Below are 27,637 nucleotides of genomic sequence, written 5' to 3' on the forward strand. Positions count from 1 at the left end.
AGAACTCTTTGGTTGTCTTTGGAAAGACTTGTAGTAGTGCAATGTGGAATTTGGATAAAAGCCATTAGCTATCCTGAGATTTATAGTCAAAATAATGATGCAAAATAAAGGAAAACCATGAGAAGTTAAGCTGCTTTAATATTATAACCGTTATTACAATAACAGTATGATGTTGTTTCTGTTTTTAAATGTTTAAATTACTTATTTAAAATTCTACTTAAAACCTGATTAACTGAAGAGTGTAATTGCTATTTCTAAACCTCTATTTTAATAAAATTTTAATTTGATGCTCTACTGTTGTAAATAAAAACAATAGTAATAATATGAATAATAATTTGATTTAAGTGTTATGTTTTAATACTTTGTAACTTTTAAGTATTATGTTTTGTATATCCTGTACACCGGTGTGCCTCTTGTGCAAGTCTTTCTTGAAAAATACATTTCATCTCAGGAGATTTTTCATTTAAAATTATTTATAAAATAATTTTGAAATAACATGCAAAAAAAAAAAGAATAAATTCATATATTAGCAACACATTCACTGTAGCTCTCAAAATCTGTGACTGTTCAGGAATCTTGGTGTCCTGTTCAAAGAAAAGACATAATAAAACAAGATGATGGCATGATCGAATGGAGGATGGATGGAAAAGGGAACCCTTTGTTTGTAAAAGGGTTCCTGTCACTTTGAAAAACAACCTTTACTGGCTGCGAGTGTTTTTCAAATGTTCCCTTTGGAGATTTTTCAAGCATCTCTTATTGGATGAAACAGTTGGAAAACCCCAAAATTTCAAAAGAGACTATACATCTTAAGACCATATGAGCCCTGTAGAAAACTTTCTTTTTTTTGTTGCCATAGACTCCATTAGACTCCTGAGGTGTGTAATGGTATCTTGCACCAAGAGGTTTGCAGTGCTGTTTTGTCTGTCATGAAAATGCAGGTAAATGGTTCCAACCTAATGTGTGCATGCCTTTAACCGCAATGCTTTCTGTCTCAGATGAAAACAAGCAATACATTTTCTAGGGAAAAATATATCTATGTATTAGACGGTATACAACAGTACTGTCCTAATTAATTAGCTTCACTGGTATATCTCATCCACTTATTGTTAATTACATATTTAGCAATGAGTGATAATTGTTTGGTATTTTCACCTGGATGTCAAGCTCCAAATTATGTTGTACTTGTGTCTGAGTATACTTTAAGAGGCAATTTTTGTGTCCTGATAATTCCTCAGACTCTGTTCTGTCCCAGGTATGAACAAGGGCAATGGAAACATCTGAACCTGTTTGCCTTGTTTGGCCGTCTTTGCAAGAAAACTGGTGACATAAATATATTGTGCAGAGGCACTTAACATTTTGTCTTTTGTGTGGTCACATTTTTGCGGTTTCACTTTCTATCTTTAAACACTACGAAGGGACAGAACACGTTTTGTTTTGGGGATTTTGAAAAAGGAAAGAATATTTGAGTTTTTCCATTCTAAGAAATTGGTCTCAGATGCTTTTCAGCATTTATAAACCCCTGCTGTTGGCATATGCTACGTGTTTGAGAAGTTATACTAACAAACATAATTCTGGTTATGGTATCTATGCAGAGAGAGTAGTCTTCCAATTACAGAGCTACAAATCCTCTTTACAATGGCTGGCAGAATGAATTGATGTATTTAACAGGAAAAGTACACATATCATTCAAATATGCTAGAATTTTACCCCAAGCTCCAATTAAAATGTCCCGTAAAAGACAAAATTTAAAACATCCAAATAAAAGTACCAGTTTTTTTTTTTTTTCAAACTCTGTTTACTTCCTGCATTTCTTCCAGAAACCCCAGATGAGACATAAAAATAATCCAAATTATCAATGTAGATTAATGGAAAGATTGCAATATCCTCTAGATTACTAGTGAATTTGTAGAAATCATCTGCAACAATTATGATATGGCCTCTAACAGTATTCTCCAATACAAATCTACATGTTTTAGAACTGTCCCTCCTCCAACACATGGTTTAAAGAGAGTATATTCAGCAGCTTTTAATCAAGTCCTGTAAAGGCCTGTCAGTAACCAAATGATTTATATAGGGCTTTTTGAATCAAGTCTACTCAATTTATTATACATTTGTTTTACCTTTACATGATCAATTATGTAATTATTAATGATATACAACAGACTGAGCCCCCTTTTCACTGGGATTTTGTGCAAACTTAAACACATAGATGAAATACATGAAATAACTGCTTTAAACATTGTGCTGTTTATGTCTGATCACTGCAGTTCAAATTATTGAAAATAGTGGAGTTGAAAGTTATTTTCTGGACACACCAATACAACCACATTGTTGAAGAAAGCGAATGTGGAACCCTGAGATTCCTATTCAAATTAGTCAAAAGCTTCAGATGCTGTCTATTAGTGCACAAACAGCATGGGAGCCAAGGTGCAGCTCTGGCAGTCCCAACACCAACAGGGAACTAGTCTGACTTTGTGTCGAGAGTGCACACGGTGCTCTTGCTTTAGGTCTGCAAAAAACAGAAAGCCCTTCAAGCAATTCTGCAAGAGAAGTAGAGATTTGGTCTGTGTCCCGAGACAAACCCACTGAGAGATTGTTGTCTTCAATCTGCGGTAGTAGACAAAGGCCGTCTTTTCAATAAGCTTGTCCAGGAATTTTGAGAAGTGGCCCTTCCTCCATAGATGGAACACTCTCTCTTGTCTTGTTTCTGAAAAGTCTGGACACCCTCCCAGTTTGTTTTTCTGATGACATGGTTCAAGTCAAGAATGCAACATCATACATGTCAGTCACAAAATCCCAACAACATGTGGAACTTTCAGTATTTTCGTCCATCCCTCTGAATTACCTCATCAACATCTGCCATGGTGATGGAATCGATCTCAGACAGGGCCTCTTCCATGGAGAACATTGAGGAGAGCCTCAAAGTCCTACCTCTATTAGCCAACAATACATTTCCTGGATGTAGTCTCAACCTAAAGATAGATGTAACCATGCAACAGCCAAAACTGGTCAACTAGCTGTTGACCAGTTTTGATGCACCCTGGCCCATTCTGTGTGTGTGATTTGTGACTAATCAGTTCCAAAAATAGTACATTTACCTTCACAAAAATATGATGTAGTATTTGAAGACGGATGATAATTCAGAAACAGTTTGATAAATCTAAATTTATTATTTACTGTTTTAGGTAATTTACTATTGTTAAGCAAAAGTCAGTTTTAGTAACAAACACTCAAGAAAACTTGTAAGACAATTGTTTGTCAGCAAGGTCTGTCGTTCTACCAGTGTAACCTGAACACTGAACACCGGTTACACTGGTGTTCAGTGTAACCGGTGTCCTATTTTTAACATGTTTGGCGTGTTTTGCATGAGTTTTTTTTTTTTTTTTTAAGCATGGTTGGTGTGCGTTACAACTGTTGCATATTTGCAACCATTGCAAGATTGAGCAACTGAAACTTTGCATAATCTTTACGCCCAACTGCACAATGAGTTTTGATGAAACACTAAAAATGATTGAGCATTTACAACAGGCGTCTTCTCCCACCACACCTTCATGATGTCATTTGCACAGGTGTTCCTCTGGTATGTGTACAGTGTACGTTTTTAGATATTTATCTTTTAGATGCCTGCTTTGCATTGTTTTCCCAAACAGCTCTGTGGGTGTGCACTTGAGCAGGGGAAGGTCAGAGGAACGAACTGTAGATATGTATCAGCATGGACTAATCACTACCATGTGCTTTTATGGCCACTTGCTTTATTTGTTGAGGCTGTTGGAATCTCAGCAATTAGCTTCCCTTAAATTTCACACACACAGGCCCTCGTCTTCATCACGTAAACTGTTCCACTAAAAGAGGAGCCGGTCCAGCTCCAAGCTCCCAGCTTGTCTCTTTTACTGCGCCTCAGGCTTTTACTGCCTCTGAGCTCAACCCAGTCTCTCCGGTGGTCCACGAGCCTGGGAAACAGACTCTGCTCAGATCTACTCAAACCCACTGAGGGGAAAACTCTTACCTAAGATCATATTTCCTTTCGTTCAAATGATCTCTTCTTTTTTTATTTTGACTGAAGGCAGAGCTGGTGATTGTCAGTTTTTGTTTAATTTGGCATGGGTTATTATTTTGCCTAATTGGATTTTAACGAGATTTTAAGTCAGCTTTGTAAGTAAGCCAGTGGGGTGCTATACCTCCCACCTGCAGGATTCACTTGAGGTTAATCCCATCCAGATCAGGACAGAAACGACCCTGTTCCTCTTTTCCAGGTCTGCAATTTTTTTTGTACAACCTGCAAGATAATTATGTTTATGTGAAATTACCCATTATAATTTAGTTTAAATGTATTTTGTCTTTATTAATGAGTTTTACAATTTAAGTGACCTATAACAGTTTTTATTGTAGCGGCATAATCCTATTTTCTGCTTTATAGTCAGAGCAAAGACAAAGAAAACTTTAAAAGTCTGAAATTCCAAACAACCAAAATAACAAGAAAACCTTGCATAGTCAATCTCGCAAAAATAGAGACACATTATTTAGATTTCTGACATTGTAGTTCTTTATCCACCCATCACTGCATGCTTAAATGACACTTAAAAATATAGCAAGATCAAATATAAATATGAATATATCAAAGGACCAAAATTTATTTAACAGTGTCTAATGCTTTAGTAGAATAGCATAGGATGGAATAAAATAGAATAAAACAGAAAAAAAACATGATCTGCTCCAACTAGTAAATGTCTCCATATGATCAGCTCACATCCTTGTAACATTTCAAACTGTAGCTGTTTTATTTGATTGTTGCAGATAAAAAAATTGTGTTTTTCTATTTAACTAAATATAAAGACAAGTTTATCATTTAAAGTTTTATGTTTTAATTATTTACTTAAAAATTGTAAACAAAAAAAAACACTTAACAGTTCCTTATTTTTTCTTGCTTGTAGAATTCTATTTGTATTTTGTATATTTTTACAATTTGTTACATTTGTGGTTTGCAATTTTCTTTCTATTTATTTTTTCTCTTTATGCATTTGCCTCTCTTTCTTTGTCTTTTTTGTTTCTTTATTTCTTTCTTAGTTTTTATTTATTTATTTTATGCAAACCTATTAATTATTGGTAAATGCCTTTTGTTCTTTTTCTACAACTGGTTTATTCCAAATATATACTCGCATTTTCTTGTATACCACAGCTTTAACTATCACTGGTATGACAAAATTAGTTTAAAGTCATCTGAGTCCATAAGATGAAAATATTCACATTTAGTGTTCAAAAATGTTTCACGAGTCTAGTGTCTTAACACTAAACATTACCAATGTTGAACTATGAAACAAGTCAGAAGCTTTTTTACATCATTGTCCTAAAAAAGTTATGTACTTTCATTAAAATACACCAGTCTGCACGATATATTTATAGACTATGAAAATAAATTCCCTTTAGTTCTTACTTATGACCCTCTATGTCCCTTCTTCATTTCTCGCATGTCGTTCATTTGGGTTTTGGGATTTGCATAAATCACTAACAAATTCAGCCTGAAAGGATGTGTGTGTTTCTAATATAGACCCATAGATTGAAGGAATACAAACGTCATATTTAAGCTTCTTTTTTCAATATATTTTTTCAAGGTTTTCAAAAAAAAAAAAAAAAAAAACTCCATTAACATCCAAGAGTTATGAGAAGATTTATAGAATATAAACTGTTTTAAGATATATTATGCTTCCCTAGCTTTTTTGGGAGTTTGGAACATTTATATTAAATAGTCATATGATCATGGTAGCTGATGATGTCTCCAATGTGACACCGTGAATCACATTGGAGAACAACATTCTTGTTGCTTTAGTGGCTCACTCTGGCTGCAGCATCTCTTCTTCTCTAAACTTTTATCTTATCAAAACAAAGGATTCTCTGAATATTTAGGTTCAGGGAAATACCCTCCAGCAATTGTGTTTGTGTGTGCGATAGGAAGGAAAATATTTCCCAGTAAGACTTGGCAAGTGTACCCGGGGGGAAATTGCTGTCATTCACTCCCTGTCAACCGAATCTTGTGTGCAGAACGTCCTTTTGTTTCCTGTAAATTTTCTGCATCCAAAACCAAGAGAGCTTCAGTCGAAAGAATCATTCAGAGTTGACAAGAAACTGAAAGGGTTGACAAAAGGATACTGAATTAGAAACGAATTAGTTTTTTCTGTCATTTCATCTTTCCTCTCATCAAACTCGCTCTATGGTTCAGAGAAATTTTGCAAAGATGAAAAGTTTTACTTCGTTCTTTGATTCTCTTTATAGAGTTCCTTTCAGAATGCGTTCTGTTTATAAGCACTGTGAGTTTATGCTTGCAGGTGCACATTTTCCATGAAGTTTATGCACGCTCATACAGCCGAAACATTAGAAATTTGTACGTTTGGATGCCAAGTCTATCGTCAACTGATGAAATTTTAATATTTATGTTGCATTGCAAAACAAATTGACCGACTCACAGTTTGAATGTCACAATGAAGCACTTTTGGTAAAAATTAACTGGTGGATTCATGCCCACATACCCCATACATATAACCAGCCACATTAATTACACAACAGTCCACCTTTCTTATGGAATTAAATTTGAAATCCATCCCGAAGCTCAACCATGAGCTCTGCAGGAAGTTGAAGTCCCAGTTGGGCAATCAAGTGGCTTCAGAATTCACCTCACTCCTTTACATCCCATCAGCCGCCAGGACTAGAAATGGTGCAAAAGCATTTTTGCCAGATTACAAAACACCCCTGCACCATCTGTTGAAAACTTTAGAAATTGTATGACAACTGAACACTAGTTTATTTTTCTTTCTCAAAATCTAAACAAATTTAGGGCATTAAATAGATAAAACTAAATGTTTCAACTTACAATCGTAAAAGTGTATGCACCATTATTTCATTGGTGTACAACTACTACTGTAAATAATTTAGACTTTACAAAAAATTGATGATGATTATTTTTTTCACAGATCCTCTTGAATTCTGATGCAACAACCTTTGTTCCTTTTTCTTTTTTTCCAAAACCTACTTATCTATTTAAATGCCTCTCAACATTATAGAGTAATGGCTAATATTTGAAATTGAACTATTTCATTTTCAAGTCTCAACTCCATCTCTCTCTGTCTGTAGGGGAGGTGGGTCATACTGGGAGGAATGCCTTCTGTAGTGTCTCCAACTTTTGTTCTACAGGAAGAGTAAGAAGTAGAATTAATGTGCCCTAAGGAGCTGTCGCTGAGATAGATTTATGTAGTCTGACTGGAGGAATGTTCTTTTTTTTTATTTCAGAAATGTTTTGAGGACAACTTTGGTGAAGTGTAGAACTGGAGGAGGATTATGTGTTATTAAAATGGCTCAAGTCAAAGTCTACTTTTTATCTTAATCTTGGCTGATTGCATTGGAAAGTTCTTCCTTTAAACGTGGGACAGTCCTGGTACTCTCAGCAAATGCTGCCCTGAGCTTTAGTAGAATACAGTGCTTCAGGCCTCTTGGTATGGGTTGTTCTCAAGTGGTAGAATCATATTGGGAGCTTGGTCAGCTCACAGCTTTATATCTGTGTCACTGCATGGCCGTAACGCACTACACTCAGTTAGTATATCTGCAATATGAGTGGATGGATCAGAATTTTCTTCTGCAGATATGACAGCAACAATTGTTTTGCAAGGATCCAGGTAAGCACACACAGAGACTCAATTTGCATAAAGATCACAAATTATGCAAGGAACCTGGATGTTGCTTTTGACTTGCATCTACATTCTGACAACCACATAAAGTATGTTACCAAATTATCTTTCTATTGTATTAAAAATCTTACCAAAATGAAAACTTCATGTCAAAAGGGAACAAATACAAATGTATGCATGCCTTTCTTTTCTGTAGGTTACATTACTGCAACAGCATTTGTGTACCAGTCAGCTGCAGCTCATCATTTCACCTTCTATGATGCCCAGATCTGACATAGATCTAAATTTCCAGGATGCTAAAGCTCAAGGAGAAAGTTTTGGTTGATTTTGATGATGGAAAAGACAAAAAAGAGTGAGCAAATTGCACAGTAATAATCATTGTGTCATCATGCAATATCATCATGTTAGCAATGTATCATGTTTATGATAAATTATTATGCCGTGTGCATTTTACACTTAGGGCATACTGTCTAAGTATGTGAAAATTGGTTTTGTTGAGGTTATGCACTGTTTCATGGCTAGATATTTTTTGAAATGATAATGCTGTCTGTCAATGTTGCTGATCAAGAACAATTCAGACTTTGTATGTTTTAATAAGAAGCATGCAAGCCTCTTTTCAAAATCTTTTCATGGACAGATTCTCTGATGCAAGGAATTCACAAAGGTCATTATTTCCCACTGAAAGTGGCCAAACTTTGCTTCTGTTTTATTACACACGTACCCCTCTGGGTGTCTGACCATGGAACAATGGGGAACAGCCACATTGAGACTGCTTCTCTCTCTCTGTCTCATAGCCAGAGGTGAGGCATCTGTTTCCTATGCGGAGACAGAGCTTTTGATACACACACTCATATGGACATGGCCATTCTGTTGACATTGCCTCTACCTTATCTCAGTCAGTGGACCCATTACAGAAACATTTCAAAGGCACACACCTCTGATGGATTCAGAGATTGCTGTGAGGTTTGTGTGATCTGTGAGTGTGCAGCCTCACAGTGGCCATGTGTATTGTTTTGATGACACTGAAAGGTAATCGCTTGTCCTCATTCTGTGTCATTTGGCCATGAGTTTATATGGGATTCTCCTGATGTTATCAGCATAGCATAAACAGAGATGATACTTTCATCTGATGTGGTCATCCTGCTGATAAAACTGTTGAGAGTTTCATCTGTGTGGCTGTGCTGTATTACACATACATTTCTGGTGTTTAACTTGTATTTCCAAAAAATACTCATTTGGCTGCATTAGAAGACTGGACATGGTCGTATCACGAGAATTGCAGCACCAACCAACCATTAATCAGGGATGAGATCGGGGTACTATGGTCATGTCAGTGTTTGCTCCTTGATCTCAAATGTTGATTGCATGTTTTATTTCTAAATAAAAAATTGAGATTTTGAAGTGGAAAAACATTTTTTTTTGACCGATACAATACTTTGAAAATTTGTTATTAATACAACAGATAAGTTCATATGACTTGCACAAATTAAATTATAGCCTACTGGGAAAAATATCCTGTATTTTCCCTTGTTAATTTTAAATTACTATGCAAATACAGCTGGCTAGCTTAATGTATGTGGATTGAACTAACGTTCTTTAAGTGTTGGTACTATTGTTTTCAATTATTTTGTTAGTTGACCCGTTTACATATTGCAAGTATGGGCTCTTGTTTTGGTTCTTTTTTGAATCATTGTAACTCTCCCCAGCAGAAGTTACAATCTGACCTGTTAATGGGTTTGCCTCTTTATTTGACATCAAAATTAGTTCTTTCTTGCAAAGTTTTGAATAGGTCTCTGTCGTAGGTTATATAAATGTGTGAAACTTTGTGCTTAATCTATCATTAATTGAGAAAAGTGTTAAAACCATACATGGCTTCGTTTATTATAATTTATGGGAATGAATTATCTGTTGATCTCCAATATCTCCACAGTGATGCTGTGGAGATCACTTTGTTTTGGTTTCATTGTAGTGGCTGTATGGAGATTGGCATGTCAGACTATCTGTTTCATTTTCATCTCTGGATCAAAATGTGTAATGCTCTTGTTTCTTGTGTTTGAAAAGTTTTCCTTTCAATTTCGCACATTCTGCATATGGCATGTAACTTATCCAAGAGTCCAAGTTTTGATTTTTACACTTAAATGCTTCACACTTCTCACTAATATGAAATCCTCAAAATTAGATCAAAAATAATATGAAAGTAATCCATGTCCATATCTTGATCCACTGAAAAGCAAATGGTTTCCCTCCATTCCTACTAAGAACTACAATTGGCAACATGTAAAATATTTGAAAAATATATTTGGATAGTCATTTTACTTTTGTGGGTGACTCAAAACCTTTATGGTTTATGGCTATGTAATATCTGCATTTATTAATAATATCTTAATATTCACTTTTAACACATCAACGTTTAATAATAAATTACATCTTTAATGTAACCATTAATTAGCAGATGCCATGGCATTACTTATTTGCAATGGCAAGAGCCATAAACTCTTTATGGGAATTGAAAAGGAAAACCACAGACATACAGCTATCATATTCGTTCTTTTTTTTTTCTTTAATTCTTATTGGCACAAGCAGTGTCATATTTATATTGCTCTCACTGTGAATGCAAAAATTTTATGGAATCCATTCCTCCTTGACAAAACACTCAGATGTAATATCCACTCTTTGTTGCAGTTTTTACCTGATACAACAACTGAGTATAATTTTTATGATTTCATCAGTCAATCAATCCGTCCACTCTGCAGCGGATTTTGTACATAAGGTAGTATTTTTATGACCTAATAAACAAAAAGAAACAAAAATGTATCACTTAATAAAGTAAATTTAGAGTCAAACTTTATACATGTATGTACATATATACCAGATAAACAAAAAGGGAAAAAGACCTGAAAAGAAAACAAGTTATGCTTATTCTGTTTTTCATGTAAACAATGCTTCTCTTACTTTATCTATCTGCTACTCTGGCATTATTAGTCCATCTTATCTCATCTTCCCAAAAGTTTCCTCATCCCTTCATCTCTGTAACCAACCATGTGAGATTTTGGTGATGACGTTAACAGGACGATCTGGCTATCAGTAACAGTAGCTTGTAGTTGATTTGAAAATGAGTTATCGCAGGAAACTCATCATGTGCTTCAGGAAATGGCCACTGTGTTTATGTGTGTGTGTTTCATGTCTCCCTCCCTTCACTCCTGCTGTGGTGGTCAGATAACATTAACAAATCAACAAGCACTCAAAAGGTAGATAATGGGCACAGGGGACGACAATGATTTTATCTGCTTTTGAAATATTATGTTGTGCCCATGTTATGTTTTGTGAAAATGATGAAGGTGCAGTTTCCCAGCTGTCCCCAAACACCAGTGTGGCTTCACCAATGTCACACCACAAATTATCAGTTTTTTCTCAGTTTGACATGAAGGCAGACAAATGATCAAATCAAAGTGATTTATTATTTTTTAATATTATAATTACCTAACCAAAGAATACATCTTCCTTTCCTCCCTAAATAAGCCCATGCTTGGACTCTTCAAAGGTTTTTTTTTTCTCATCCCGTGCTTGTGAGTTGTTGAAGCAGGATTTAGTTGTGATCTATTTCTTCATCCAACTGTCCCAACATGTGAATGAGCCAATGTGATGATATCAGGATCCTGGAACGATCACACCTTAATGGCAAGCAGCCATATTTGGCATAATGTTAGTGATTGCACCTGTACTTTACTTGCTCAAACATGTCAGAATGTTTGTAGTGAAAAGAAGTATCGATATGAAATGCCTTATGTAATCGAAACCCTTCAGTGGTTGGTGTGGGAGTATTTTTGAAGATGAAATATGAGACAGACAACATGAAACCCTAGAGAGAGGTTTGACTTGCTGAGCTTTACAGCTGTTAATACCTTAGCCCTCTTTGAATATTTAAGCACACTGCAGTCAGACTGCTGACATGCTGCACTTTTTTTCAGAGCCATAACATAAACTTCTCTTGTGTCATTGAATCTTATGCTGATGGTTCACTTGAAGTTAGAATTCTCTATCAGGTTTGCTTTGTAATTCTTACAAGGGATGTCAGAAATGTTTTTTTTTTCCCTTTGCATCCACAATTCTCCCATAAATTCACCATTAAACAATCAAATGTGTCTTCAGATGCTCAGCCTATAGAATAGAGTCAAATATCTCCCATGTTACCTTATCAGTCCAGTGTTGATCCTAGTTTCATTGTCAGCTTTCCACGCACCTGCTGTGCCTTCTTCCCTGTAATGAATGGAGTTCTGCTGTTTGTGTGACAAAGCACAATCCATTTTTTAAAGGTTGGATGTGTGTCTGTGCTCTGCTCTGCTGCTTGGGAGGTGTTGCTCTTTACTTGCAGTTTAGGGTTCATTGAGACAAAGTGAAGAAGGGAATTTACTTTATAAAAACAGAAAATGCTTTTCTGTAGCTTTTTTTTTCCCGCACGCACATTAGAATCGCATACACACACCTGTTCTTGATTGTCCAATTTGTATGCAATGTAGTTGCCGCAAGGGAGCAGTGAAAACGTAAACAGGCTGATAGCATCTTATATGATGTCATTGTGGCTGAAAATGTGCTCCAAACGGAGAGGCTGCGCCCGACATGGCTCTAAACTTTACTTCAGCTGTGAGAGTACAGCAAGTACATTCGGCGGTGCTAAGAGTGTAAACAGAGACTTTTTGTTGCAGAGCTGCTCCTGGTTTTAACATTCAAGGGCAGAGGTCGCCTGCGTCAAAGTTCAAACTCGACCCATCAAGGAAGTCTGGAAATGCAATTTCTGAAGCAGCTTGACACCTGCATAGTGGACCTACTCGTCCTACATCTGCTTCTCTATTAAATGTCAGCTGAAAGAAAAAAGAGAGCGGTTAATTTCTTTATGCCAGTGAATCTCCAGAGAGAATAAAGAATCTCTGTGGAGACTCTTCTGACTCTTTCATGTTTGCCTTTAGCTGGACAAGACAAAACACCTCATCTTCTTATCTCACCTGTGGGATTCCGGTTTCCTAAAACACTGTCAGTTTTTTTTGTTTTTTGTCTCTCTATTTCTAAATAATCATATCCCACAATTTTAGTAAGTGTGAATAATGTCTTCTTCCTTTCCCATGCTTTGTGGCATCTTCACATTGCATTATAAACACCAACTTGAATGTGTTTTGTTTGGATTTATGTAACCCAAACCAAAGTACCACGAATTTGTAAAGTTGAAAGAAAAGGATGGTTTTCTCCCGGTGTATTCTAATTCCCCTGAACAAAAGACAGCATGATGAATTGCCTTCAGAAACAGCCTATTTTGTAAATTGTCTGACACAGTAGACGAAGAAACACACCGGGGCAGGTCTGGGCTAAAGATGGTAGAAGTTTAAATCAGGCTTAGGTTACTAAACAAAACCTTGAACTTTAAACCTTCTGTATAACACTGTTCAATGTGGCACAAGTGAAAACTGACCAAGACCACCATAACTACCCCACCAGGTAAAGACAGTTTAATAAAGAGAAGAAAAGAGGCATGACAAAATGTCCAGATGTGGTCAACACAGAATAACAATGTATATGATTCTTGACGGATAAATAAACTCAATAATTTTTTTCTATTTTTCTTTCTGAACAAATGATATCCCACAGTCTAAGATTGTAAATAATCTAACAAATGATGTTGAGAAAATTGTGCTTAAACAATTGAGATTACATATATGTGAGCCAGTGAATAACAACCCACTTGTTCCTCCTTGTTTTTTATTCTTTTAAAACCAATTCACAGAATTCAGCTTTCCACAGATCTGTCCCCTTTTCTTTAGCAGGAAATACTTAGACATTTTGGTACTACTTAGTCATGTTTGGTGAAGGATATATAAGTAAATCTAAACAGTCAGTTGCTCTGTTAAGTTCATAGCCGGCGTTCACATCTTCCCCCTCGTCCAGCTGATGTTTGTTTTTCTTCCTGCCCTTTAAAAGTTGGCTAAATAAATAAAAGCTTTTCTGGCCCTGCATCACTCATTTTTCTGCTACTGATACCCTCTCTCTGAGTGATGAGGGTTTGTGTCTATAAATTCATCTATTTCCAGTTGTACTGCAGCTATACCAGGATTTTTTTAAAGTAAAAAAACAACAAAAAAATGTTCTTGTCCGTTATCCCGTCTCTCCATTTTCAGAATACATCTCAGATTAGCCTATCTCTGCTATATTTAACATTACTCAACTGATTTCTGTGTGTGCGTATTTATGTTTGTGTGTGCTGTCCCCTTTTCCTCCAAAAATGGTAAAACACCCACAGCAAAATGAGAGGGCTCCTTTGAGAAATGTGTTTCTCGTGTTCTCACGGTGTAAAAATGACGCTATCGCCAAGCTCCAAGAATCAGCAGCTTTGTCCTCATTACATGGCCCAGGCCCAGTTTATGTGTGTAGGTGCACGCGCGTTTGTGTGTGTTTCTGTCTCACTGTGACTGCATGCATGGCCAATTTATTTTGCAATGTGTGTTTTATGCTTAAATAGTGAATGACAGTCTTTATGAGACCCATTTCTCTGGTAAAAAAAAAACATGGAGAAATTGCTGAACTGCTCAGACAGCCAGAGGTCACAGCCATGTTCAAGTGTGTGTTTGTGAGTGGGTGGACTTCCCCGTGCATGTGACTGTGTTTAGATATAACCGCCCTCCCGTAATATAACAGGGGTGAGTTCAGGCTTGATTGATGGAGATGTTATCAGTTTTATGAGAGAAGTGATTTTAATTTTATGTTAGAACTGAAATTGTTTGTTGATATCGTTATTTGGATACTCTTTCTCTAATCATTTTATTAAAGCATAATTTTCTGTGTTGGGGTAGCTACCAAAATCAGCTGATATTACTAAAGATTTCTTTGCAAAACCAAAACAAAAACCCAAAAGTTAAACCAAGGAGTCAAAGTCTGCAGCTGACTTTCACTCAGAGCTCTCAGAAGAGATTTTCTGCTTTTGCAAACACTTCATTGTTTGTTTTTCTTTACCAACCACTGAAACAAACCCATCAGGAATACATAGAATATGAAAGTTGCAAAAATTCTTCATCTTTGATTAAGGTTGTCTATTTTTGTGTCTTTCTTGTAAACAGGAGGCATAGTTAAGCTATATAAAATAAAATAATTGGAGGCAGTGGCTTTAAGCCAAATTTTCTGAAAGTGGCCAAATCAAACAAGGTACTGCAATGTAACTTTTAGTTATTTTCAATTTCTTTATTCAGTCCAAATATTATAAAGGTAAATAATAGTTCTCAGCACCTTCGTTTTAGATTAGCAGTCATAAAGGACACAAGGAATGAGCATTCTCTAAATACTAGGTGTTTCATGTTTGATGCGTATAAATGAAAAAAATGAGCAACTAAAATAACAATAAAAAAAAAGTCCCTGGACATAAAATGGACTTGATTTGTCTGTGTAGTATTGTAACCAAAATAACTACAAATGACACAACATAAACTGGGTCAAAACCAGGGTGGCTGCTCAGTCAGCTCAATCTTCCCAGTTTTATGCATCCAGACAACAAAATTAACATCCTCTTAATTACTGCTGGTGTCTCCCTGTGTCTTCTACCAAAGTTCTGGCTGTTCTCTTTTGGTGTACTTTTTGTTTTATAGTTATTTAAGCAAGAATGAAAACATGAAGATGTAAAATGTCATTAACAGCTCTGTCTGGTCAAAATGACAGAAGCTTAAAACAATGCCGTAATTACACATTTTAAAAGATAAATGGTCATTAACTTATGAATAAAAACGAAAAAAAAAAAAAAACGTGTAGGATCTGAAGGTATCTAATCATTTACAACATGATCAATCAAAACATATACATCCAAATATCAGGTGATTTTCAAACAATTTGAACTCATTCAGTTAGATAAATTCTTTCAAATTTATGTAATGTTGGAAGTGATTTGCAGAGCGAGGGACAGAATATGTTTTCTTTTTTCTAAGCCAGCTCACCCTTCTATGACTTTTAAACCTTTAAGCTAAATGTTGTTGCTATAAAGTTTTACTCTACAATAATGTAGACTAGTTGATTTGTTTGTAACCTTTAGATTTACTGCACCTATAACTTCTATTCTTAAGTATCGTCTTTTTTTTTGTGCTTATTTTCTATGAATCTTTTCCTTCGTCAGAATCAGAAATAGTAATGATGTGAAGAAATGGACAATTCAGAGATGTATGTAAAATATAACATTTTTAAAAAATAACTTGGACCCTCAAAAGAATTTGAAGGTTCCCCTTTGAAACTGAGTTTTTATATAAAACCAAATCAAAGAGAGCATCAAAGAAACCATTGCATTGCCACTAAAATTTATAATCACCCTCACATTAGTGACAATGCTGTCATAAAAATATCTCCAAAGCATTATTGAATAAAATAAGGCAGCAACTTCCAAAAGGTGAACATTAAGTCACAAACTCACTTTTAACATTTTAACATTTAAGTCTTTTCTGCCCTTATATTCAGGTTTTGACTTTTGTTTTTGCACCACAAAATTTCCCCACAGAGCTTCTCATGCCAACAAAACTTTTCCTTTCTCAAGAAACAGTCAAAGCATGCAGTCATTAGTCAGTGAGCAAAAGTTTGTCATATCCTGTGAAAATTCACATTAAAGCCATGTCATCTTTCCTATCCAGTTTGTAAGATTCAGTCCTATAAATAAACCACCATTCAAGTTTTTGCTACCTTGATTTTGTACCAATAATCAGAACAACCTCTGCTCTGACGGGTGTTTTTTGTCACATTAGTTTTTATATTGATTTCTCCACAGGGGTCAGATCGTCACCCTGCTAAAAGACCCAATTAAAATCCAGTTTAATTTTTCTGTCATAAGTCACCAGTTGTTACTTAACATCTGCTTTTAGTTCAAAGAGTTCATAATGCCATACTCTAAGAAAGGTTCCAAAAAAAGTTCCTTTTGGAAAGGAATTTTCTTACAACATACCATGTTTTTTACAATTGTCTGTAGTTGTGACGTACTTTTCAACATTTATTTATTTATTGTTTTCTTTTTACCAACATGCTCAATTTTAATCTCATCTGACCAAAACAGACAGTTCCAGTTAAATGTTCTCTTTCTGATTCTTGTGTTTGGCCTTTGTGTGAATGACAATTGAAAATGCATTCAAGAAGCAGAGTACTATACAGTGAAATGTCTATGTCCGCCTTTTTGAACTTTCCTATATAATAATGTAAAGTTAATTTCTGGTGCAAAACTTGGCCAGCAGAAACACACTCAAAGTGAAAAAGAAAAAGCCAGAGTCCAGTAATTCCTGCGTCATTCCCGACCATATTAAAGCATCATGTGTGTGAGAGCCTGCGTGTGTGTTCAGGGTGAGGTCAGACTGTAAATATAGCCTCCTCTGCGTTCAACATAAACTGCCAGACAGTCTGGATGTCCGACAAGGAAAATCGTTGCAGTCTCTGACTTTTTTGGTAAAAATGCAACAAGGGAGAGCAGAGCTAAGAGTGAGTGGAGATGGGGAATGTGTGTTTGGAAGTTTGGGGGTGGAGGGGTTAGTGATTTCAAATATCTCTAAAAATAGCTGTCTGGGTTAAGAACTAAAAAAGAAGTTGTTCTGCTAAAAATCACAGCTCAGAAGCAGCACTTTGGATCATGTGCTCTCCGCTCTCCCTGAGGTGGAGCCTGGGAAAGTTCGTTGGTTAGCATGTACATGTGTGTAAATGTAGTCTCAAATTAAACGATTGAGGTTCTTACTTGATTTCACACAGAATCTGGTTGGACAGTTCTCCAGTTTGGTCTTATTTGGCTTAGTCTGCTACAATTGTACCTCAGCTGGCCTGGCCTGTTGTAAGCTGTTTGATTTGGGTGCTCTGTGTTTGGCCTGTAGTGGAGCAGCCTGTATTTCTGTTAGAGCCACCTCGAGCTTTTACTCACTCAGAGGTTTGTGGGAAGCAGATACCAAAAGAAATCTGTATGTAAAAAAAACATAAAACCTAAGGGAAGGATGAAATTAAAAGAAATATAGCACAGTGTAAAACACAAGCCAAGTTTCTTAATATTCTCATGAGGCAATGTTTGACTAATATTTTCATGAGTCAAGCATTATATATCTATATAAATATAGATATATAATGATTTTGTTGAGGTTATGATTAAAAAAATCTGATAATCTAAGGCTTTACACTGTTCTACATAAAGTCAGGGATTAAATCTAAATCATATGCTCTCGTATGACTTTTCACTGATTGTTATGGTTCTAAAACTCTCCTAACGTGATTGGAGATAAACAATTCTACAAGAAACAGGACACCCTCTTGCTGTCCTACAAGATGTGGTCTGTAGTTTTGTTAGTCCATTATAACACCCAAATTGCCGAGCCAGAACTACAAATCATGGAACAAACAATTGGTACCACCACATTTCTCAAAAATAAAACAAAACAAAAACTGCAATATGTCAAAATTCCTCCCCATCAGTTTGGAAATATGAGCAGTTATTTCAAAAACTTGATGTCAACACTTTCCGCCAAGGGTGGCACAACCATGTATTACTTTTTGGGAGGTAATTACTTTTTCACCTTCTATCAGGTTGGTTTGGGGAGCTGCATTTTATATTTATTCAGGTTAACTTTATTTGATGTCACACACCAAGAAATCACCAAAAATCATTAGAAAAACTGCTTTCTATGAAACTTCCTTATCTAAATACTGAACAATACTTGGCTGTCAAAATATTTGTACTTGTCTTTAGTGTGTGTCATTGTTGAGGCAGCAGCTGTGGTGTGACTTGTAACTGTGTTTAGAAAGGCAAGACAACCTCAGTTTTCTCTTCACTATCACCTAACCAGAGCTGCAAAGGGAAAGTGGAAGTGTCAAGAGATTTTTTCAGATTGTAGAAGCAGAAAGAAGAACAGGATTCTTTGAGCAAACAAACAATGTCATTGGCAGCTGTCAGACGTGTACATTCTTCTCTTAATCCAGTGTTTAAGATTACCTTCCGCTGCTATGGGATGATGTTTAACACATGCACACACACATACACCAAATGACTATATACAGCTTTTCCAGTAAGCTGCTAAATCAATCAATTAAGTTTACTTGTATAGCACATTTCAGCAACAAGGCAGTTTAGGTTGCTTCACATCATGAAAATATAAAAACATCATAAACCCAACATACAGTCAACACTTGTGAAAACCAGAAACAAGCATTGTATTTTATCAAGTGCCATTGTTAAAACCATCAATATCCATTCAATGTTTTAGTCAATATTCCACATGTTGGTCAATATGTGGTCAATGTCCCACATTTGTGTGCATAAATGTGGATAAATTTTCCTTACAGTCAGCATGTCTTTGTCAGAGTGCCAAACCAAAGGTTTACATGATGAAAACTCAAGTTGCAAAGAAATCAGTCATCTCATTAAAACATCTTCATCTTCTGCAAATCAGTTTGTTATCTTATCAGTATATACTGTATGGTCACAGCATATATGTTTCTCCAAGTAATTGGAAAAAATAACATCAATATGATTTATTTTAATTCACAACATTTTCTCCCACGAGATTTTGACAGTCTGCTCAGACAAATGTAGTTAACCATCTCAGATTAGGTCACCACTGCTAATCACCCCTGATGAAGTTTTATGGATAGAATAAAAGAAGAATAAGATCAGTAGCTTAAATTAGAATTATATTTGTGTTTTATGTATCAATTAAAACTCACTCAAGAATTAAGCACAGTGTGTCTGACAACCTTAGATTTTGCATCAAACCCTTTAAAATTTCGAGCCATATGTCAAATTTAGCAGGAGACTACTTACTAATTAAAGCAGTTTAACTGAGAGATGAACTGATCATCAGCAGGTGAGACTCCTTTTCGAAAGCAGGAATTTGATTGCTTTGTTGTTATTGTTGTTCCAAGTTAACATTGTAAGTGTCAATGTTGGGAGAATAAAACTGATAGCTTGCTTGGAGAGATTTTCAGGGAAAAGACAAATTTTTAAAACGGAGTTACCATTCTGCAGCGAATCATATCGGAACAAAGTCCACTGGAGAGATGAAACCAAAATAGAGAGGTTTGGCCACAAAGCATAGTGCTTGTGTGCAGAAAGCCAACCCATGCTATCAGCATAAACATCTCAAACCAGCTGTCAAGCACGGTGCTGGAGGAGGGGCGATTCGGGCTCGTTTTGCTCATCCGAGAACTGAAGTTTGGCACAAACTGGATTATATAAGTGGTGAAGCGGTATATCAAGAACTGTGAGCCAAAATTCCTTTACATGCAATGGAAAAGACCGATAGACTTACAGAAAATTACTAGTTCAGGTTATTGCTGCTAAAGGTAGTTTAACCAGCTGCACTTTTTCCCATGTTTGTGGGCCATGACAAACATCAGCCGTAGTCAGAGTCAACGCCAATTACCAATAATTTGGCGTGGTTTTATCATTTTCTTAATTTGTATGGTACAAATTGATGTTAAGTTAAAGAGAAAGCACATAAAGTAAGACTTAGTAATATATAAAAATCTACTGTAGGAAGAGGTTATCTAGCATCAGTCTGGTACAGAGCCTCAGGCCCTTTTAGAGTTGTAATTTCAATACTATTTGCCTAATCCCAGTGCAAGATGGCTGTGTATGATTGCCCATGTGTCCGGAAAGTTGTCGCATATGATGAATGTCTGCCTGAAAAGAGCAGTTGATAAGACCGCCTCATGACGTACACGACAATGACCTTGTTTTGCTTTAAATGTGACGCTTTATTTGTTTTTCTTTTTAAAGTGCACATCGGTGGATATCCACGTGAATGTCTGGTATCACAGCCATAAGTGGAGGTCATTAATCTCATTATCAGTGCTAAGAGGTGGAGCGGGCAGACTTGGAGCGCTGTCTGCTTTTTGAATGGTAGCAGACCACAGATCTGGTTCATGGCAAAATAAGATCATTTTTCAACTTATTTTTCTGGCTTTAACTCTGTTGTTTGGCAGCTCTGCAGTCATGCTATGGAACTGAACTGAGAACATCTAAAGCTACAAATGATCTGGAAAAGTCTGGACATAAACCTCTTAAAACACTGTACCACAATCAAGGACTGTGTTTTATTTTACCAGGAAAAGGTTTCTTGCACCTTAATGATATTCCCAGTATAAGCGCAATCTTTAGTGTATTTTCTTGGTATTTTACTTGGCAAAACGACAAAAGTAGTATGCATGGGTTTCACATTTTTTTATGAATAAATCTAAAAACTGTGATCCAATTCTTCTGGGGTACATTTTCCAGCTTTATGCTTTACTGGCTGAGATTTTTGCCCTTTCTTCACTGCAAGCGAAATGAATTTTAGTCAAATTGTATAGAGAGTTTTACTACTTAATAGTAGTAAAACTGATACTTAATTGGATTGAGGCCTGGGCTTGGACTGGGGCTTTCAAACATAAATATATATATATTTTTTAACTCAACCATTCCATTATATCTGTAACTGTATGCTTTGGGTTGATCTCCTTCTGGAAAGTGAACCTTTAGCAACCCCTAAAAGGTTCCATCTTCCCTGCAACTTTTTTATAGCTTCCCTGTCACAGATAAAACGGCACCCCTATCACCACCCCAGGAAGCAATCTTACTTTTCTGTCATACACATCGGACGAGAATGTCTTCTTGGACGTTTTTCTTACTTGTGGCAAAAATATTTAAGCTGGATTTCTAAGGCTTTTTTATTTAATAATGTCTTGTTTTTTTTGCGACATTTCAATGAAGTGCAGGTTTGTGATTAGAGTTATGTCTATTAGATCTTGACAGAGTCTGCCCTCCTTAGCTTTGGATGAGCCTCCAGAGTTACCATCACACTCTTGGCTGCCTCTCTGAATAATGTTCTCCTTACTCAGCCTGTCGCTTTCAGAGAACTGTTGGTTTGCAGGTACTAATACTAATGCTATTTTTATTTTATATACCTAACAGGATCTGTGAAAGGCCCAAGGATTGGCATTTTGATTTAACCTTTTAACCTTACTGCATTTTTAACTTCTCAACAATTTTATTCCTGATGTGTCTGGTGTGTTCCTCAGCTTCCATGCTTCTGTTGATCACTAATGTTCACTAACAAGCCTTCACAAAACAAGTTTATTTGAGATTTAACAGAATTTCTATTTTGGGTTGTTTGTATAAATGGGGGTAAAAACAGTCACTTATAGTGACTATACAATGACATGCTACTTTCTGCTGGACTTTCACATAAGGTTTTTAATCAAATGTATTGGTTGTATTGTGACAAAATGTCAAAAGGTTTAAAGGCTATGAATATTTTTTATTTTATTATTAATTTTTTTTTACACTGCATGTGTGGTTCGAGTAGATTCTGCATGTTTTGTGCATTTGGTCACATGTGGATACCTGTGTGCAAAACCATGGGGTTAATGGCATTAACAGACTGTGATTGGGCCTGATGGCTTTCTGCAGCCATAATAGTGACTCTATTAAGTGTTTACTGTGAGCAATTCCACATGTCAGCTGGAGTCAAGCAGCGGGAGAGAAGACTGAGGAGCTGTGAGCCTTGGGAAGGCTGGGAGTGAGGCATGTAGGGGGGGAAAGTGAGGACTGAGGGGTCAGTTGGCCACAGAGGAGGGAGGTCTGATAAGTCATTTTCCCTAAGCTGTGGTTGGATCCGATTTTAGGCTGAGGACTCCCAGTTTCAACACTCCAATCCAAAGATCCGTTATTCTGTAATTACATTTCATAAAATATAACCTTTCTGTTCCTCCTCTGTCACTATGCCTCTCTGCTTTTTCTGCCTGTGGAATTATAGTGTTGAGATTGCTCTTTGTGACCTATTCAAGAGTATTTCCAGTTAGCTGGGTGCCTTTGGTTTAAGCCAGGGATTTTCCCGCAACCTTCAGTTGTGCAGTGTCTGCTCTCTCTGAAAGACGATCTGCCAAGGATTTATGATGATACACAAATGGAGGGAAAAAATGATATGTACTCTATTACAGACACAATAAGTTTAATTCATTGGTAATATATTAATTTGATAAGCATTTGGATGTAAAGAATTGCTGTCCTTTTTTGTCATATATTTGCTTCTAAAAATTTCTCTTTTGAAGAGTTTGATAATAGCACCTTAAAATGTTTTTAGGCAAGCTTAAAAATTCTTTCTATAGTGTTTTGGGTTTTGTTTATTTTTGTAACATTTCTACATTTGTTTCTGTTTGTGTAAGGTTTGTGGATTTTTTTCCACCATATACTATTAACAGGCACATTTGTAAATCATGCTTGATAAACAAGGAAAATCTCAGGCGGCAGGTCAGATCTGTTGCATAAGCTGAAGAGATAGCAGGCGGTTTTTATCTGACTGTGCTCCGAGTTTGTCCCCAGTTTTTCATTCCTTTCAGTGTTTTTTTTTTTACTTTTCACACTGTCTCATCCATTTTTTTGCAGTGCTTTAACATAATAGATTATTAAAATTAGAAATAGTGCACATTGTGTATGTCAACCAAAAGTTGTTGTTTTTTTCTATGAAAACATTATTTTTGTTAGAAGTATATTCTTAAGTTAGCAGATTACAGTCTTAACCATTTTACCTCAATGCAGATGATGCTTTCTGTTTAAATGGTAATAACATAAACAATCCAACAGTAACGTAGTAAATCTTGGATGTCATTAAGTGGCAGTTTTTATGAAAACCTCTCAACTCAGGTTGAGAGGTTTGGTAGCAAGTATGAAGTTGTTTTAACATGTGTAGATAGGGAACGTTGAATACAGTATATAGTGCATCATAGTATATTATTATATTGTGAACCGTCACCTCTGTCAGTAATACTTTCCAAAATCTTCTTAATTTAGTGTTTGTCTGTAGTTTTGAACAAGATTGTAGCATACGGAGTATATCATCTTTGACCATTCCTCTATAGATCCTTCAGTTCTAGATTTTCTTTGTAGATTTGTAGAAAAAGTTTCAGTTTTTTTTTTTTTTTTTTTGTTTTTTTAAGTGATTGCTTGTTTCTATGAAAGGTAAGATAATAATATTGAACCTGGTACAGTCGTTTGTTGAACAGATTCACCAAATTTAAAACTTTCAGAAGTCAAGCTAACAAGAAGTGAACCAAAATTAAAATTTTGAAATAATATTTTATGTGTTTTGCCAGTTTTTAACCCCTGGAATCTGTGTATATCGGAGTATAATTCAGAAATTAAGGGGTTTGTAACAGTTGCAGAGGTTGGGGTCTGTCTTAGCTGCAGTCGAGTGTGGGGTGTGTGATGGGGTCATCCTGTGGCCATGTGAACAGGAAGGTATGGGTTCGGAGTGAGGGGCTGAACCTCTGAGCTGTTTATCAGATAGCTAATGAAGCAGCACAATCCTGTGAGCCCCTGAGAATGTAGAGGGACAGCAGTGGGGGAAAAATGGAAAAGGGGTTGGCGTGAAGTTAGGAGCATAAAAAATTAGAAAGGTCGGAAGCCAAAGCTCTGAGCAGACTGAGAAGAATAAAACGGTCTTCACATATTTCACTTCACTTTATTTCCCTCTACAATAAAAATACACATCGTATTATTTATTACATTTCCTGGTTAGAAATCAGCGGAGGCCATATCACTCAGCTCCTGCCGTAAACATTTTCTCTGGCTGCAGGAGAAGCGGAGCCGCGTTCCCAACTCCCATCATCACAACCATCCAGTTTACTGCGGGCTACACATCCATCAGCGTGCTTTGCAGGAAAGGGAGAAGGAAAGAGCTTGCTTCATTACAAGTTCAAATAATCAGCCAGTCAGATGATCAAAACAGTATTACAGTATAGATGTCAGTGTTTGATGTTTTACAATTTCCAGTGATAATTAATTCTGTTCACACAGAACACAGAGAAGCTGAAACCTTTCAAAACAAAAGACAGAAATTTTCAGACCGGATCTAACATCTGCAGTGCAGCTTTTTGATGGAATTTGTGTCCCATGTGTTTATTAAGTGAATTATGCAATTCAATTCAGTTTACTCACATAATGCCAATTCACACTAAATATAATCTCGTAGCACTTAAGAAGACAAATGGGTCTCATTCATATCCAGCTGCATAGAAACAAATTATATCATACCCTAAAGGAAAGGTGTAAGCTTACTTTTTTAGAAGAAAAAACTACGCACAAAGAATCAGTGGCAGCATTACTCTGTCAGTAAATTTAACCAGAGAAACAACTCTGCACAGTCACAAGTCAGGGTTACTTTCTATGGGAAATAAAAACAGAAACAAAGGTAAAGACAGTTGTTTCTTTGTCTCCTTTATGAACTGCTCTCAGACAGGAAATAGAGGGCTAGATAGAGGGAAGAAATGTAGGAAATGCCTCAAGGTCGGGAATCCACCTCTGGATGGAGGACTAATAGCCTCTGTATGTGCGGCTCTTGCTCTACCGCTACACCTTTCACAAATCCTGAAAGTACACGTGATTAATGGCTCAGTTAATGACTCCATTCATAAACGAAACACAGCCAAACACAGATGGACTGTGCCAGTAGTACTTTCTGTTGAACAGAAAGCTATTGGCAGCAATAGCTCTCTGGATGGCTCCATCCAGGAGCAAGACACTGACAAACACAGGATCACTGAACCAGAAAGAACTTTCAGTAAAAATGAAAAATGGCGTAAAATTTTTGAATCAAGTTATTTTTGACTTAATAATTTCTGCGGGGTTTTTGTGTCTGATTTTACATCTTAAACCAATAATCGACAAAAAATATGTATATATTTAAGATCATCTTTTCCTCCCCACCTTAACCAGTACAAATATTTGAAGCAGCTATAATCAGATTTGGATGCTGATATTATTATAAAACATGCTCTAATTGGTTTGTTGCTCAGTCTCTCCAACATTTAGGTGACATATGTGGCCTTTGTGACAGTGTGAGAGAATCTGTTTTCTTCATCAGGAGCCAAGGAGTGAGAGGTCAGAGGTCAGGCTCAGGGGAGTCATCAGTGCTGAGCGGTCAGATGACCCTAAACGATCCTCAAATAAGAAGGCTTCGCCTCCCTGAGGAAGTTCATTCCATCACCACTCTTGTGTGTTTGTGTGCGCTTGCATTCCATGTGCTTATCCAATAACACAATTAGTATATATAGTCCTTAATATAGTCCTTCAGTTCCGTAACATACCAAGTTTCAGAAAGCCCGGAGAACTACTGTGATAGGAAAACAGAAAAGACTGACTGCCAGGAAGAAAAATATAAAGAGATAGCTAATCAGTCCAGAACTTTGCAATTATATTTCTGAATTTACTTTTGGATTCTACATGTATGAGGAGGAAACTGTAGCCAATTGATTCATCTGTTATCTTAACTTGCATTTAGATTAAATGTATAACTTTGAAATAACTTTATCCAATGTTGGAGAAAAAGATGACTCACAGTCGCCGACTCATCCATGTTTGGTGTGTTAATCACGAATTGATTAGCAATATCGTTTTTTTTTTTTTTTCCAAGGATTTCCAAGGCTCTAGTGGCCCTTATTCGAAAGTAGGTTGACAGGAAAGAGGGCAAAGAGAGAGGGGAAGAGATGCGGAAAATGTCGCCGGGTCCGGGAGTCGAACCCGCAACGGCCGCATCGAGTACTGAGTCCTCCAAACATGGGCCGTGCTAAACCCCTACGCCGCCACAGCACATCAACAATGTCTTTTTTTTTTTTTTTTTTTTTTTTTTTTTATTAGAGAGGTAGAATTTGATCACAGCAATAAAATAAAACAAAAATCCCAAATGCTGCACACCAGCATTTGGGATTTTTATTTTATTTACATTAATAAAGACACATCAATAAATATGACTGCAGAGAGAAGATAGTGTCTGCTAAATGCTCTGAGCGAGGCTGACAGCTTCTGCTTCACATCATAAAGCATCCTGATGTGGCAACCATATGCACACATGTCCAGATTCCAATGCAAGCTACTGTTGCAAGTGGAGCACATAAACTGTCTTGATAACACTCCACTGGGGCAGTTTTTCCAGAAAATTAGTTCTGCTTTTTTCATTTCTGTTCAAAAATTCTGAGAACCTGTAACTGTTGTGCAGCTGCCCTCATTTCCATCAGTTGAGGTAAAAAATGTTTTGCAAAAGGCTAACCTGACAGTAGAGAGTAAAGTAACCCAGCCACAGCTATGTGGAAAAAAAAACCCTGAGAAAAATGTTTTGCTTAAACTAATTAATAGTTGAAAAGGCACAATGAAGTGTTTGTAGTTTAAGATTTGTTTCTAAGTGTACATTTAACAAAGTTGTTTCAACAAACCATTGGACAACAGGAATGAAACACAAAACAATAGTTTTTTTATTATCAATTTTCAGAATTAAGTTTTAACATTTTTTTTACTTTATTACATGTGAAAGTGCAAATATAAAGAAAAGTTAGAAAGTAAAAAGTATTTATTAGTAAGTGTTATCCATTTATTTAATTGAAGTAGCATTGATTCCAGTAACTCAGTTCACTTAGTGAAACGCGCCATATTTGTATTTGTGATCGACAAAGTAACCACTCCCATTAAATAAAATAGCATGTATCTTACTTTCACACCATGACTGCTGTATGAGTTGAAATAAGTATGCTGAATCGAACTGAATCTTATATGCTATATATTTTTTTTTAATTTAAGAAAGGTTTGAATACAGTTCACAATGCCAATTGCAATTAGGCTCATATTAAGCTAGTTTTGTGGCCATCTTTGATTTTAGAGACAACTGTCTGTCTTTGAGTCCCTTATGACTCTCTTCTTGCTATCTTGAATGTCCCCAAGGTCCGCACTTCTGCTCTGCTGGTGCCACATGCAACAGAGTATTTAGGGAGTAGCAACACTATTACAGTGTTTTTTAAAACAGTTGTGCAGCGCTTCTTAATACTTTAGCTTTCAAGACCACATGTGCATTTTTGTGTGTGGCAGTAGCACACTGGGGCTTGTGGGAATTATCTGGGAGTGATCGGTCATCTTTTCCCACAGTTTGTGTCCAATGAGTCTCCTTGGTGACGTCAGGAAAGAGGTA

The 27,637-nt window shown here is 36.3% G+C and overlaps 1 protein-coding gene across 1 annotated transcript in view; it reads left to right on the plus strand.

The window, feature by feature from the left end:
• Window positions 1-27,637, plus strand: part of gmds (GDP-mannose 4,6-dehydratase) — a 160,723-nt gene that overhangs the window by 90,874 nt on the left and 42,212 nt on the right. The window lies entirely within an intron of this gene.

Source organism: Poeciliopsis prolifica, unplaced genomic scaffold (genome assembly GCF_027474105.1).
Source record: "Poeciliopsis prolifica strain line A6 unplaced genomic scaffold, Auburn_PproV2 SCAFFOLD002, whole genome shotgun sequence".
NCBI classification, from domain to species: domain Eukaryota; kingdom Metazoa; phylum Chordata; class Actinopteri; order Cyprinodontiformes; family Poeciliidae; genus Poeciliopsis; species Poeciliopsis prolifica.